The following is a 16414-nucleotide window of genomic DNA, read 5'->3' on the forward strand; positions in this document are numbered from 1 at the left end:
ACAAGTAGAACAACACAATCATAGCATAACAGATTAGCATTAACTAACAAAACAATCAAATGCACACTACATGTAATAATTTGTAGTTGATCTACTCCAGAATCAGCTACCAGGTCTTTGTTGCCGAATGCAGAAATATATTTCTTTAACTCACTTTGAATATTTCTGTAAATCGTAAGATTCCATTTTAGCCACTTCCTAAAATGTTGTTATGTTTTGAATTGGGAATATCTGAATAACTGCAGGTGTTATTTACACACGAGAATGCTGATGTTATCCTTGGGATCGATGACTTAGACATAAAACGGCTAATGCATAACAACAGGTTGAAATTCTAGTCTCAGCAACAGAAATAAAATATGAGATTAAGATGATGATATGTCTGAATATGAAAGAATAGTAATACCATATGATGTTAACTGTGAGTATGTGACTAATGAAAATCCTCGTAAGTAAGATCATACAGAAGCTTAAGGAAAAAGAGCAAGCCAAGACTAGATTTCCCATTTTCCCCTGTATTATATGTCAAGGTGAAACGAATTTGTTTTGTATTCAAAATAGTTTTCCACATTTTCATCCCCGTCCCTAACTTACTTTCCTCATCCTCTCAATTATTTCTGATTTTGCTAGCAAGGAACACATACATAAGAAGATGGGGAATAAAAACTGATTTTCATCATGTACATTCTTTAGAAAATAAAAACTCAGTTCAAAATGTTTTACTCCTATCCAAACAGAATTTGAGTGAAAGGGGGGGGGGGGGGGGGGGGGGGGTGCAGCATATAAGGTTACTGAGATAGTCCGCTTTCAAATCCCACATCATCTTAGGTAAAACATTCCAGAAACTCTACCAAGTGAGTTAGCTAATAGCCTAATATTCATATCCTTTGTATGGATTTGTTCACTCTGTCACTTAAAACATTCCAGAAACTCTACCAAGTGAATTAGCTAATAATTGTGAGTGTGTGCAGAATAATGTAGTATGGAAAATTCTAACTTTGTAAGTTCAAATTTGAATAATATAATTTCTCTAATGCATAATTTACAGCAGCTCACCAACACACCAGGGCAAGCAGAGGGAGTTGTAAAGAAGAAGCTACATGAACCAAAATTAGAAGAAAGAACAATAGGTGAAGATATCCAAGTTCGGAACAGACTAGGTGATTATCAGACATTTGATCCTACTGACTATGTCACTCGGGAATCTGTTGGTTCGTATGTATTTTTTCAGCTTCACTGATTTGATAGGTAACATATGATCAACTATAATTCTAATAAAACTCTACTGGTTGAACTAACCACTAACGTGATAAAGCATCAACATGACATTTTCTTAAACCTAACTAAACATGAATTTTTATAGTAATTCAGACGAACAAAAGAAAATTCAGAGGAACAAAAGAAAATACATGAATTTTTCTGCGCTAGTTTCATGAAAAGAAAATTTAGCAGAAATGCAATTCCAGCGCAATCATGAAATCAAATAATGAATGAAACCATTATCAAACAGAGAATCAGAACCCAAATCCAAAATAAATATGCGCTAGTCTACCAATTCAGAGGAACAAAACACAAAACCCATAATCAACCCAATTCTAACTGAATTCAAACCTCTCCCCCAAAAAACCAATTCAATACAAATAATTGACAATAATCATGAAATCAAATAATGAAAGAATCATTATCAAAAGAAAGAATCAGAACCCAAATCCAAACTAAATATGCGCTAGTCTACCAATTCAGAGGAACAAAACACAAAACCCATAATCAAACCAATTCTAACTGAATTCAAACCTCTCCCCCAAAAACCCAATTCAATACAAATAATTGACAATAAAAACGCAAAATAAGAACAACACAACATATATTAATAGAATCTCGCAAAAAAAAAGGGAGATTACCTTGAAATTCAAACTCCGACGGAAGAAGCGCCACCGGGAAAAGATAACGTCGCCACCTAAATCTCCACCACCGTGAATAGCTGCCGCGTAGAGGATTGTGGTAGATTTCTCCGTCTGTGGAGTCTTAGGTTTGAGGTTTTTGGTTTTTGCAGAGTAAAAGAAAGAAACGTGGGAAAGATTTTGTTTTAGGCGGTTCTTTTTTCTAGTTTTTGTTTTGGCTTTTTTTTTTTTTTTAAAAAGTATCTTTTACAGCGTTTTGTTTAGAAGCCTTGTGAAAGAATTGAAATATAATAGCGCTTATCTAATAAGCGCTATCATATGATATTTTTTAATCTTTTGATAGCGAAAGAGATAAAAGCGCTATTAAATAAACGCTATTAAAGGCTATTTCTGTAGTAGTGAGTATACAGTCTATAACGAAAATACCTGAAGATGGAACGACTGTTCCGTTCTTCTGATCTTCCTTTAGCTTCAAGCAATCTCTCTTCCAATGCCCCTTCTTCTTGCAGTAGAAGCATTCAGATTCAGAAGTGGGTTGACTGACCTTCCTCTTTTCAGATTTGGCGCCAATTGGTTGCTTAGTCTGGCTGGCCTTGTTGCCACCTTTCTTAGCATTCCTCTTCTTTCCAGATTTCTTGAACTTGCCCCCACGCACCATAAGCACATCTTGCTTATCACTTTTGAGCGTCTTTTCAGCGGTTTTCAGCATACCGTGAAGCTCAATGAGCGTTTTGTCCAGACTATTCATACTGTAGTTCAGTTTGAACTGATCATACCCGCTATGAAGAGAATGGAGGATGGTGTCTATAGCCATTTCCTGAGAAAATTGCTGATCCAGCCGACTCATATTCTCAATGAGTCCAATCATTTTGAGAACATGTGGACTTACGGGCTCGCCTTTCTTAAGCTTGGTCTCAAGAATTTGCCTATGAGTCTCGAATATTTCGACTCGAGCCAGATCTTGGAACATGTTCTTTAACTAAATGATGATCGTGAAAGCATCTGAGTTGATGAACGTTTTCTGCAGATCTGCACTCATTGTGGCGAGCATTAGACATTTCACATCCTTGTTGGAATCAATCTACCGATTGAGGGCTGCCTGAGTGACCCCGTCACCTGCGGCTTCGGGCATCGCCTCTTCTAGGACATACTCCCTTTCTTCCTGCATAAGAACTATTTGCAAGTTCCTTTGCAAGTCAAGGAAGTTTTTCCCGTTCAACTTCTCCTTTTCGAGAATTGACCGAATGTTGAATGAATTGTTGTTTGCCATAATTAAAACTACAATTGAAAAGAATAAACAAATAAATAACCATTCACAGTTTCTCTTAATAAACTTAAATTCTAGCATACATGCATAATTCAATGTTCATTCAGCATTTTATTCAAGTTATGTGTTCCGGCAGGTGTGAATAAAATGATTCCAAGATCCTAAAACCATTGAAGAACTAAGCACATTATGTATTTAGACTCAATTCTAAAATCTTTTAGGTAAGCAAACGCCTTTTGCTAATAGTCTAGAAACTACTCTTGGTTGATAGGTACGTCTAAGAACTTATTAGGTAAACCTATCGATTTTGCAACGACATAAAAGGACTCCTTACTTATATCGTTGAGTTTCACCAAAACTAACGTGTACTCACAATTATTTGTCTACCTTGCCCCTTTAGGACCAATAAGTAACACCTCGCTGAGCGAAAACTATTACTAGATTGATGTAAAGGATATCCAAGCAAGTGTATATTTTGGTATGGCACCTTTTAACTCAATTTTTAAGTTTGGAACTTAAGGCTCTTACTATGTTGGTTAGATTTTAAGTGAACTAAAATCCTTAATCATGCAACATAATCAAGCCACAATCTCATGCATAATTAAGACATATTTAAAGCAATAAATAACTTAAAACATGCATAAGATAAATGTGATCTAGTATGGCCCGACTTCATCTTGAAGCGTCAACTTCAAAGTCCGTCTCGAAATGGGAACTTCGTCTTGAAATTCACCGTGGGAGGCGCCATTTTCTTCAAATAGGATAAGCTATAATTAAAACTAATTACAACTATTTGATGGTACGCAGACCATATTTGAATTAAAAAACAAATTTGGTGCTTTAGACCAATTACATTCAAATTAATGGTACGCAGAACATATTTTCTATCCTATTTGGGCCATACTAGTCACTTCATAACCTGCAAAACAGTACATATACAATATATACCATTCATCCATTCATTATCATGAATGGCCCACATAATTGGTTAGTTAGAACACATTGTATGCATCACATAAACATTTGCAGCAATTAATCAAGGGCACCAATAATCTACAAATTATTCAGTCCTTATTAATTCTAATCAAGTTGTTTTAACCTTAAGGATTTGTAGACCTAATCAAGAGTTTATGACTAAAAGGGCTCCCACTTAAACCAATAAATTCATATGCTTTACTAATTTTAAACATAAAAATGTATTTCTAGTCTAACCAGAAACATACAAATTTAATTAAAATTTAAAGCTCATATAAATTTATAATTGAATCCACATATTTAATTTATTTTCAGTCGTATTTAAATTAATTCATGATTTTAATTTTAGTAAAATAATTAGAATAAATGAAATTTATTATAATTATAATATTCAAAATTAAAATCCAAGAAAACAATTTAAATTATTAATTTTAAAATTAATTAAAATTACATAAACTTAAAATTTCAAATTAAAATTTTAAAACGATCTAATCGTAACACAAGGTACGCAACATCACCACGCAACGCACAGCCATAGGCCACACGCACGCAGCCATCGCTGGCCATGTGCGCGCAGCCTATGTGCTGCGTCGCATCCATCGCTGAACACCATCGCAAGGCGCCTTGAGGCACGCTTGGCCTCTGGCTCACTGCGCGCCTGCCCTCGACGCACGCGAGCTTGCGCTCGCTGCTCGAGGCAGTGCTCGTAGCTTGCGAGCAAGCGCTCGCTGCGCGCGAGCGTTCGACGCTGGGCGTAGCGCTCGTCGCACGCGAGCTTGCGCTCGCTGCGCGCGAGACTTCGCACGTTGCGCGAGGCAGTTGCGTCGTGGCGCAGCTCGCCTGCTGCCCCACGCGACTGTCGCTGCCTTGCTCTCGCCCTTGCCCACTCGCCCATCGCACATAGCACACGACACAAGGCAGGGCTGCTGCCTTGTGCTCGTGCACCATAGCCTTGCTCGTTGCATTCGTACCGCATGGGCGACGAGCTCCCTTGCTCATCGTCGCATGCCCACACTATACAACACCCCTTAAGGGTAACACGTAGCGTCCATTGCTTTGTGCGTGCAAGTTATATGAGCGAATCGCATAAAAATTAAAATTTTATTTTCAAAATTAATGACAAATTAATAAATCATATTAATTTCATAATTTTAGGGCGAAAAATCGAAAATTTATTAATTCATTGATTTTCGATTAACATGGATTCAAGTCTAGGTCATAAAAATTTAAAATTTAACACAAATTTACAATTTTTATGGTGGTTTTTAATCATAGGTATCTAATTAAATTATTAATTAATTATGAAAATCAAATTAATTCTAAATTATTCCAATTTTCAACAAATTAATCATAATTACAAATTAGATTGCATAATTAACAAGGCTAGGCATTCAAACTTGTTAAACATATACAATAGGTCAATCAAAAATTCAAGATTTATCAACAAGAATCGCAAATATTTAATTTAACATCTTAAATTTACAAACTTTTGCGTTCGAAAAACTAAAACCTCCGAAAAGTCATAGTTAGGCTTCGAATTTGGAAATTCTGGGTTTTGGCGAAAAATATTGTTTTTGTCAAAATTTTAGAATGCCTTTTACATGCGGAATTGACTCTCACTCAATTTGGTTGAGTAACGAATATTCTGCCGAAAAACCGCGTACATATAATTAAATAAACGCAATTTGCAATTAATTAACAATTACGGAAATTAATCACCCCTTTTAATTTCTTGCAAATTTGTATAATTTAACCATGTTCATGCAATTAGATTATGAAAATAATAAGAGGCTCGTGATACCACTGTTAGTTTATGATACATATAACAACATAAATCATGCGGAAAAACCTTAATGCCAGGAAACATATTATTTACACATAATCATTTAGCATAATTTAGGAGCATACACTTTGTAGCGTGCCCTCCCTAGCTGCGCCCGAACCGAACAAGAACAAGCCTTTAGGACTCCAAATGTCGTCCCTCCGTAGATAGTCCACAGTACGTCCGGATCCGCCTCAAGTTAGACCAACTAGAATCGCCCTTAAGGTTACTAGGAAATTCGGTTAAGTGTTTGCAAGTGTTTGGCTTATTTTTCTTTCAAAACTTACCCTTAGAATACTTCAATCCCATGTGCATAAATTATGACCCTAGGCCCTTATTTATAGAGGTTTGGAAAGGGAATTGGAATCCTAGTAGGATACGATTTAATTAAACTTAGAATCCTACAAGGACTCTAATTAATTGAATAATCCTTTTAGGAATAGGAATTTAATCATACACCAAATCCTAATAGATTTAGGAATTGTGCATGGACACAAACACACACACGCACGGAGCCACGAGGGCGCCCACGCGTGCGCGCGCTTGGCCCACGCTACGCAGCCCACGCTACGCAGCCACGCCTTGGCGCGCTGGGCCTGCCTTGCAGTGGGCCTGGCGCTGCCATGGGCTGTGCGTGTTGGCGTGTGTCTTGCTTGCTGGGCGATGGCCCGACTTCGTGCTGGGCCTTCGTCCGGCAGGCCTCGTCCGATGCTAATTCGTACGATACGCTTCCGATTAAATTTCCTGTTCCGGAATTCATTTCCGATACGAACAATATTTAATATTTCCGATTCCGGAATTAATTTCCGTTTCGAACAAATATTTAATATTTCCGTTTCCGGAATTATTTTCTGATTCCGATAATATTTCCGATTCTGACAATATTTCCGTTTCCGGCAATATTTCCGATTCCGGCAATATTTCCATTTCCGATAATATTTTCCGATACGTACCATGTTTTCGTTTCCGGCAACATCTACGACTTGGATAATATTTATATTTCCGATGCGATCCATATTTCCGTTTCCGGCAATATCATCGTTTCCCGAGTATTCACTTGCTTGTGACGATCTCAGCTCCCACTGAAACCAAGATCCGTCGATTCCGAATATCCATAGATAGAGTATTTAATGCCATTAAATACTTGATCCGTTTATGTACTATTTGTGTGACCCTACGGGTTCAGTCAAGAGTAAGCTGTGGATTAATAGCATTAATTCCACTTGAACTGAAGCGGCCTCTAGCTAGGCATTCAGCTCACTTGATCTCACTGAATTATTAACTTGTTAATTAATACTGAACCGCATTTATTAGACTTATCATTGAATGCATACTTGGACCAAGGGCATTATTTCCTTCACATTTTTCAAGGCAATATAGAAAAAATAATAATCAAGGTCAGTCTTCGGAACACAAAAAAAAAAAAAAAATCAAGTCGTTGGTTTCTCAAATTAAAAAGCGTTTATTTGTCAAAAAGATCCGGGCCAAAGTAAGCTCGATGTATTAATTATTGAAAAATGAAGCAAACTTTGTCGCCCGGAAAATGAAGTCGCACTCCACGACTTTATCAAAGTAGCATACCACTACAAAGATCTCTCGCACTTACGAGCACGATCCCAAACACGATTAAGGACGTTATAAAATACGTACTTCTCTTGGCAAAGAACGACCAACAAGTACAAATGCTTGGGGGCTCGAAAGAAAGAAAATATGCGTTTCAAAAAAGGGATGAAAGTTGAAACAACGTTTCCAAGCTACGTCCCGTGCTTGGAAAAATTCAAAAATGAACTCGACCTCAAAGCAAAAGGTCTCCATTAACATTCACATGTGGTCCCACCGGTCATTTCACAAGGACCCAAGTAATGGCATAACTAGGCCAGTTCTAAACGTTGACATACATCCTATGAGCCGTAAAGACTTGTTCAAAACCACGAAAGGCAGACAACCACGAAATGATGGTCCGTTTAGACACATTGCCAACCCACATTCAGGTTGCAGCTAAATCCGAGCATCCCTTGAAAGAATTCGCTCTTACAGGAATGAATAAAAAGAAATTCTCAAAAGAAATCCCAAGAACAAATGAAATAGGGACTGGCCCACCTCGACCGGGCAAGATCGCGCCACGAACCACGCGAGTCCCAAATCGAAAAGATGAATTCAGGTTCGCTCACCTCCAGCGGGCGGAGCGTCCACCCTTAGCGGACAGGGCTCGCCCACCTTCAGCGGGCAGGGTCTGCGTCACTAACCGCGCAGGTCCTCAGTTTCGAAAATGAAAAGAAAATAAAATCTTCAAAACAAAAACAGGCTCGCCATCTTCAGCCGGCGGGGTCTACGTCACAAACCACGTAGGTCCTTATTTTCAAAACATCAAAATAGATTGGTCCACTTCTATCGGACGGGGTGTCCACCCTCAGCGGACAGGCTCGCCTACCTTCAGCGGGCGGGGTCTGCGTCACTAACCGCGCAGGTCCTTAGTCGCTGCAGCGATAACTTTTCCTGGTTTCCCTTTTCCAAAAATCAAAGGATGGTTTCCCTTTTCCAAAAATCAAAGGATGGTTTCCCTTTTCCCAAAATCAAAGGATGGTTTCCCTTTTCCAAAAATCAAAGGATGGTTTCCCTTTTCGAAAAATCAAAGGATTGGTTTTCCGCTTTTCCAAAAAAAGAGCGATGTGCTGGATTTTCCTTCGTTTAACGTCCTATAAAAACAAGGGGGTTTTCTCGTTTAGCTAACCCTGAAAATGAGAATCTTTAAAACATTTTACCTCGTGATTGGGCTTGGCCAGGCCTAGTTACACTTTATAGCTTTGATTTCGAAAACATCTTTAGATACTTCCAATGACAAAGTGATGGAGTTTCTATACTATCAGTTAACAAATTCCAATGACGCGTGAGGAATGTGTTAACACTTCAAGTGATGACCCTTAAGTCAAATGTTATCACTCGGGGGCTCGTGAGACCCTCGCAAAACAGGTCACATACACCATGGCTTGTATGACGCACTCCGTCTAGTACTTTGACCATCGTATCATCTCGAGACTCACTCAAAGTGGGGGCTAACTGTAGACGCCTACTTTTGTCCCCATTCCCGAAAGGGAAGGTTCGATGATGAGAACATAAATCTCCACTTGGCAACGCATCTCCTATAAAATAACGAATCTCAATCACCCTTTCATTTCAGCAAAAGCTGCTATTTATAGAAACCTGCTAAGAATAATAACTGCCGTAAAAGGTAGTTGTTAAAAGTGGCAAAATCATAAAAGATAGAAACCTGCCAGAATTAGGTATTGCACTCCAACATAAATCCTAAAAGAGATAGAATTTACAAAGGAATTTTATTCCTAGTATAATTCGAAAATAAGAGTTACGTATTAATTAAATTCCTAACGAACCTAGAGTTCGTAACGGGCCCAGACGCATTCCGTCATAAGTTAATACGCACTAAAAGACTCGGATAAATCTCCCAAAAAGCTCCGTGTTCTAAGAGTCCAAATCTGACAAAAAATCGGCCCAGATCCCATTTTCAACGCCTGTATCTGGGCGCCGAAATCTTCGGCGCCCAGCCCTGGGCGCTGAAAGTTCCTGGGGCCGTTTTATCTCCGGATTCTTTTTGGATTCGTATCTTAAAATATAGCTTTCCACACACTCTTTTCCTATAAATACAGCCTAAAATCGACGTGTAAATAACACACAATTCCATAATCTGAGTATTGACTCTAGCCTTAAGCCTAAGCCTCATGCTGCGAAATTGATCCGGCGTTCTGTCGCAATCGACCCAAAAGTCGAACAGAACGCATCCTGCCCCTTGTAGCTTGATGAATTAAGCCTAAATACTGGAACATTGCTTGGAAACCCGAGATTCGCTAAATAAAAGGAGAAATAGCAAAGCCAAGTGGTTAGTTTTCTGAGAACCACAACGCACCTCTCAAGGGTGCGTTGTAATGTGTCCCTCATATGATTTAATCGCTTTCATCACCCTTTTATAAAATTGTCAAACTATTAATTTGATTGATCTATCACGCCTAATAAGATAATACCCTGGACAATTGAATTATCATGCTAGGTACCTTAAATCAATCTAAATAAGATAATCACGATCGATTTAGTATTATGTGTTGCATATTGCTAAAATCAATTCAGAATAGTTTAATAGTTTAACGCATGTCCCTTCAATTATTTATGCTGAGCTAGTAAGGATAACCTGCCTCTAGAGTATTATCGATGAGCACTCCTCTCGGTAGTTACAGTCCCCCGAAGTCTCAATCTCTGCCCTGCGGGTGTACGTTGAGCGATCCACACACCAGGGATCACAAGGGAACCTATGGCCGTCGTGGTCGAACATAATGGCACTCCCTTTATGTCACGATAATCGGGTTTTGTCAGTTTTTCTCATTGTCGTTAAAAACTGAATGGCGACTCCAATATTACTAGTCGATTGGGTGTAAACTCACAAGAAATCCAATTACACTTGATCTGACAACGTCACGCCCACGAGGGACGAGGTCACGCATTAGCCTCGTGCTTTTTCGACCCCCTCACAGGATGCTCATGAGTGCTCTAGAAAAACTTGTCCAAGTTTTTCATAGAAGGTGGCCAAACCTTCACACTCAAGTAGATGATTTCATCAAGTCTATCATATAGACCACCCATATCCTAGGATATGAAATCATTAAGAGCTATTGCTCAACCTCTCATTACACATGCGGTGAACTCATCAGGTCCTTCTCATTAGGACCACCCAAATTCCGGGATATGAGATTCATTAAAAGCTACAAGGCTTAACCTTATAAAAAAAATGTACAAGTCATAGGAATGGGAAGTGTACAAGAATGAGTATTTCCATAGCTTTGTTAGGCCACAAGAAACCTTGTGTGAACAAGGTCGGGTGTCCACCATGAATTTCTTAACTAACGGGCTTAAGCCCCATTCCCCTCGACGTATCAAGGACTAATCTTCTATTTAGTCCTTTAGTTAGGGGATCTGCTATATTCCTCTCAGATCTCACCAACTCCATAGTAATTACACCACTCTCTATAAGTGTTCTCACAGATTCATGTCTCATATGAATATGTCTCTTTTTGCCGTTATAAGCACTATTTTTCACAACACAAATAGCAGCTTGAGAATCACAATGTAAAGATACAGGTGGAGCAAGACGCCCCCACAATGGAATATCAGCCAATAAGTTTCTTAACCACTCCGCGTCTTGGCCGGCCAAGTCCGATGTAATAAATTCGGACTTCATAGTTGACTAGGCAATAAAAGTCTATTTAAAAGACTTCCAAGAGACGGCTGCTCCACATAAATTAAATACATATCCACTAGTGGAACTCACCTCATCATTACCAGATACCCAGTTTGCATCACAATAACCTTCTATAACATCAGGAAATCCAACATAATGCAAACCCCAATCCATAGTACCCCTAAGGTACCTTAACAAACGCATAAGAGCATTCCAATGATCTCTACTAGGGTTATGGGTATACCGGCTAAGCCTACTCACTGCATAGGCTATGTCAGGTCGAGTGTAATTCATAAGAAACATTAAACTCCCAATTATTTTAGCATATTTAGATTGAGACACACTATTTCCTTTGTTCTTTTTCAAGTGTATGCTAGCATCATAAGGAGTTTTAACTGGCACAACATCAAAACTGTTAAATTTCTTTAACACTTTTTCCCCATAGTGAGATTGAGACAATGAGAAACCATTACTAGTTTTGATGACTTTAACACCCAAAATCACATCAATTTCACCCATGTCTTTCATTTCAAATTGAGAGGATAGAAACATTTTAGTTTCATTAATAGCATCAATATGTGTACCAAAAATCAACATATCATCTACATATAAGCAGACAATAACACAATCAGAACCAAACGTTTTTGAGTACACACAAGCATCAGCACGGTTCACAATAAATTCAAAACTCAAAATAGTTTTATGAAACTTTTCGTACCATTGTTTTGGAGCTTGTTTCAAACCATAAAAAGATTTCTTTAACTTACACACTTTATGTTCCCGTCCTAGAACTACAAACCCAGGTGGTTGAACCATATAAATTTCTTCTTCTAAGTCGCCATTCAAGAAAGCAGTTTTTACATCCATTTGATGCACAATTAACCTATAACTTGAAGCTAAGGAAATTAAAGCACGAATAGTAGCGATCTTAGTTACAGGTGAGTAAGTATAAAAGAAATCAACACCAAACTTTTGTGTGAAACCTTTAATTACAAGTCTTGTTTTGTACCTGTCAACTGCACCATCAGTTTTCCTTTTCCTTTTCCTTTTAAAGATTCATTTGCAACCAATGGCTTTGCTACCTTTAGGTAATTCAACTAGTTCCCATGTATGATTAGACATAATGGACTCTATTTCACTGTTAACCATTTCCAAAAAGTAGCATCAATTGAACTCATGGCCTCATCAAAAGTTTTAGGCTCATCATCAAACAAGTGAAGAAATACATGCAACTAATTCATCTGTTTCATCCACATTATTGAGTTCAGACAAAAACACAGTCAAAAAATCAGGACCATAACTAGTTTCAGTTCTGCGCCTCTTACTTTTCCTAGGTTCTACAACATCAGGCTGAATAACAAGAGAAGAAAAAGGCATAGAAGATGAAGAGGGAAAAGAAGTAGAGTCATCATGGAAATTATCACGTGAAACTACATTATTCTTTAAAAGGAAAATATGCTCAATAAATTCAGCATCTCTAAATTCACACATTGACCTATCACTCAAGCACAAGAACCTATAAGCTACACTATTTTCAGCATAACCAACAAACTCAGCATCAAAGGTCTTTGGACCAATATTTTCCCGTTTAAAGGAGGGTAAACCAACCTTAGCTAAACACCCCCACACTTTCAAGTATTTTAGGTTGGGTCCATGACCTTTCCACAATTCATAAGGGGTTTTGTCTAACTTCTTATGGGGGTACTTTGTTCAAGACATAATTAGCAGAAAGTACAGCCTCCCCCCACATGTTATCAGGTAAGCCAAAACTAATCAACATTGCATTCATCATTTCCATACAGGTTCTATTTTTCCTTTCAGCAATGTCGTTTTGTTGGGGAGTATAGGGAGCACTAAGTTCATGAATAATTTTATTTTGCTCACAAATTTCCTTTAAAAAGGTTGTACCATACTCACCACCTCTATCAGACCTAAACCTTTTAATGTTACGGTTTAATTGATTTTCAACTTCTGCCTTATAAATTAAGAACTTTTGTTCTGCCTCATCTTTGGTTCTTAAAAGATACACTTTGGTATATCTAGAATGGTAATCTACAAAAGTGATATAATACCATTAACCGCCTATGCTTTCGGTATTCTTAAAGTCAGCTAAGTCTGTGTGAATTAATTCAAGCAATTCAGTTTGTCTAGAAGTGGCTGGTCTAAAGTGAGTTCTAGAATGCTTAGCTTCAACACAAATTTCACACTTACTATGACCATTACTATTCAGATTAGGAATTAGAGACAGTGTTTCCAAACGTTTTAAAGAGCCATAATTGACATGTCCTAATCTACCATGCCAAAGATCAACAGACTCAAGGAAGTAAGCAGAAGAAGAAGTCTTATTCATAAAATCAACAACAGATACAGTCTCTAAAATAAATAAACCACCAGACAAATATCCCTTCCCCACAAATTCCCCATTACGAGATAAAACAAGTTTATCACCCTCAAAAACAAGTTCCACACCAGCTTTGTTAAGGAGAGCACCAGAAATTAAGCTCCTGCGAAGAGAAGGGACATACAATACATTTTGCAAAGATAAAGATTTTCCAGAATTCAGCTTTAGGAGAATTTTTCCTTTGCCAAGCACCTTAGAACTGCTTGAATTTCCCATAAAGACTTGTTCACCTCCCGTAGCTTCTTTGAATTCTGCAAACAGTTCATTATCTGAACAGAAGTGCTTAGTTGCACCTGTATCAACAATCCATTCAGTTTTATTATCAACTAAATTAATTTCAGAAACTACAGTAGCAATAATTTCATTAGTATATTCAGCAATATGAACTTGATTCTTGGTTTGATCCGGTTTCTGGCCATTGCTTGGAACATACTTGTGGTTGTAGCATTGCCAAGCCTTATGGCCTGACTTACCACAAACAGAACAGCCACCATATCCTTTCTCTGACTTCCCATTTTCTTGAAGTCTCCACCTTTCTTGCCTTGAACACCAAGTTGTTTGATATTCTGATTCTTCTTCTTGAAATTCCCAGAATTCTTGTTTTGTTTATTAAACCTATCAGATTTTGGGAAAGAAGATTCCACATGTTAGCTTTAACAGAAAGCTCATGAGGAGAAGAATCCTTATCCTTCAATCGGTTGGCTTCTTCGATCTTCATGTGGCTGACCAGTTCTTCAAGTGACATATCTTTCTTCTTGTGCTTGAGATGATTGCGATAATTGGACCATCAATCAGGAAGATTCTCGATCAGAACATTGGCTTGCAGCACCTCACACATCTTCATACCTTCTGCTAGAATATCAACAACCAGATTTTCGTACTCATGGACTTGATCCATGATTGGCTTGTCATCAAGGATCTTGAACTATATCCACTTTCCTGTAGCATACTTCTTCTTGCCAGCATCGTCTGTACCATATTTCTTTTTCAAGGTCTCCCGGACATATTTAGGAGATTTGTTTTTGATGAAAAGATCGAAAAGAGAGTTACCCACATGACTGAGAAGGTGACCTCTAACGAACTTGTTGTGCTTCTCATACTTGGTGATCTGTTCATCGACATTTGGTGTGGCAGTGGCAACATCAGATGTCTCGGTGAGAGGACGTTGAGGACAGTCTTGAACAAGGACGTAGTCAACCTCCAAATGCTAAAAAAAAAATCAGTAATTTTTGAGCCCATCGTTTGTAATTGGTACCATCGAGAGGTTCTAATTTGGAGATATCAGGAAGAGTTTTGATGAGTGATGAATCCATAATCAGATTTCACAGTAGGAACTTTTGCTTCTAAATTGTAGGAAATAAGACTGTAAAATCCGAAAATGATAAGAAAATGTGGGCCGAATATTTGATGTATACAAAGTTGTGACGTGCTATAGAACAATATCTTAGGAGCAAAATTCTCCCCGACAGCGGTGCAATCGAAATAGGCGTTACCCCCCTAAGAATTTACAAAGCAATTCGTTTTAATGTGCACTCAAATAAAACAAACTTTGGAACTCATAATTTGCTCAAAATAATCGGGTTTGGAAAACAGAGAGGATAAGGAGAATGAGAATATTTTCGGTGTGTTTAAATGAGCTACCAAAACCGGCTCATAAAGGCAGCATCATTTGTAACTGAAATCAGAAATCAATTCCATAATTCAAAACGTTTGTAACTAAAAATCTGAAGTTTAATTTTGCAATCAAAACAGAAACGAGAATCAAGGAGCCGTTTTCGTAAATCAAGCGACAGTTACGAAGTGGACTTTGTAACTGATATGTCTCATAAATGCTGGACTATCAGTTACAACTTGGCCCAAAAAGGTGGTCCCACCGCGCACGTGCCATGAACCAAACGGCCGGACGGCGGCGGCGGCGCGCATGGGATTGCCTCCTTCTAGTCCACTTCAAACATAATAAAGCTTACTACTTTATTTAAACTAAAGAAAACATCATTTTTTCCTCAATGTGGGATAACCACTTTAACATTAAATAGTAGGCTTCAAAGCCATCCTTTTGCATTTCTACCAATGTAACACCCTAATAATTCCTTGTTTTTTATAAAAGATTTTCCAACTTAAAATAAAGGAATTACCAAGATATTACCGCCACCGTGATAACGGCTAAGGCTATTTACCAGAATTACGCAGCGGAATTAACTAACTTTCAAAACATATTAAATAGTTAATGGTCATCAAAACAACTTGGACCCATCAAGGCCCAAACCAAAGTATTAAATAATTTAAAATCCATTAACTATAGTCTAATTAATTAAGTAGTGGTCATGTCTAGAAATTAAATAGAGTTTATAAAATACGGAATAGAATTTAAACTCTCAAACACGAATCCCATGATAACTTCTCCCGCAAGTTATCTCTACAAACCTATTTTATTAAAATCTACTCCCCAACAACGCAAATGCAATGATGGATCATCATAGGGTCATTATGGCGAAGGCCATGACCAAAAGACATGAAGCACGAAGTCAGCAAAAGCTGAGTACGAACAAGTTAGAATAACATTCTATCCTAACATGCTTCACTCAACGAATTAATAATCCACATGCAAAGGCCAATTAATAAACAAGTAAACATGGAGACAAGACTCGACACTTGACACGACTCTTGACTCACAGTTTAATAAAGAAGTACCTTCGAACGGGTAAAATAAAGTAGCCTCAAAAGGAAAGAAAGGGTGATGGGAGCCAACCATACACCAAATAATAATAAGTCGGATTCCTACCGACACTCGGGCCATACCAACGGA

Source organism: Spinacia oleracea, chromosome 3 (assembly GCF_020520425.1).
Source record: "Spinacia oleracea cultivar Varoflay chromosome 3, BTI_SOV_V1, whole genome shotgun sequence".
NCBI lineage: Eukaryota > Viridiplantae > Streptophyta > Magnoliopsida > Caryophyllales > Amaranthaceae > Spinacia > Spinacia oleracea.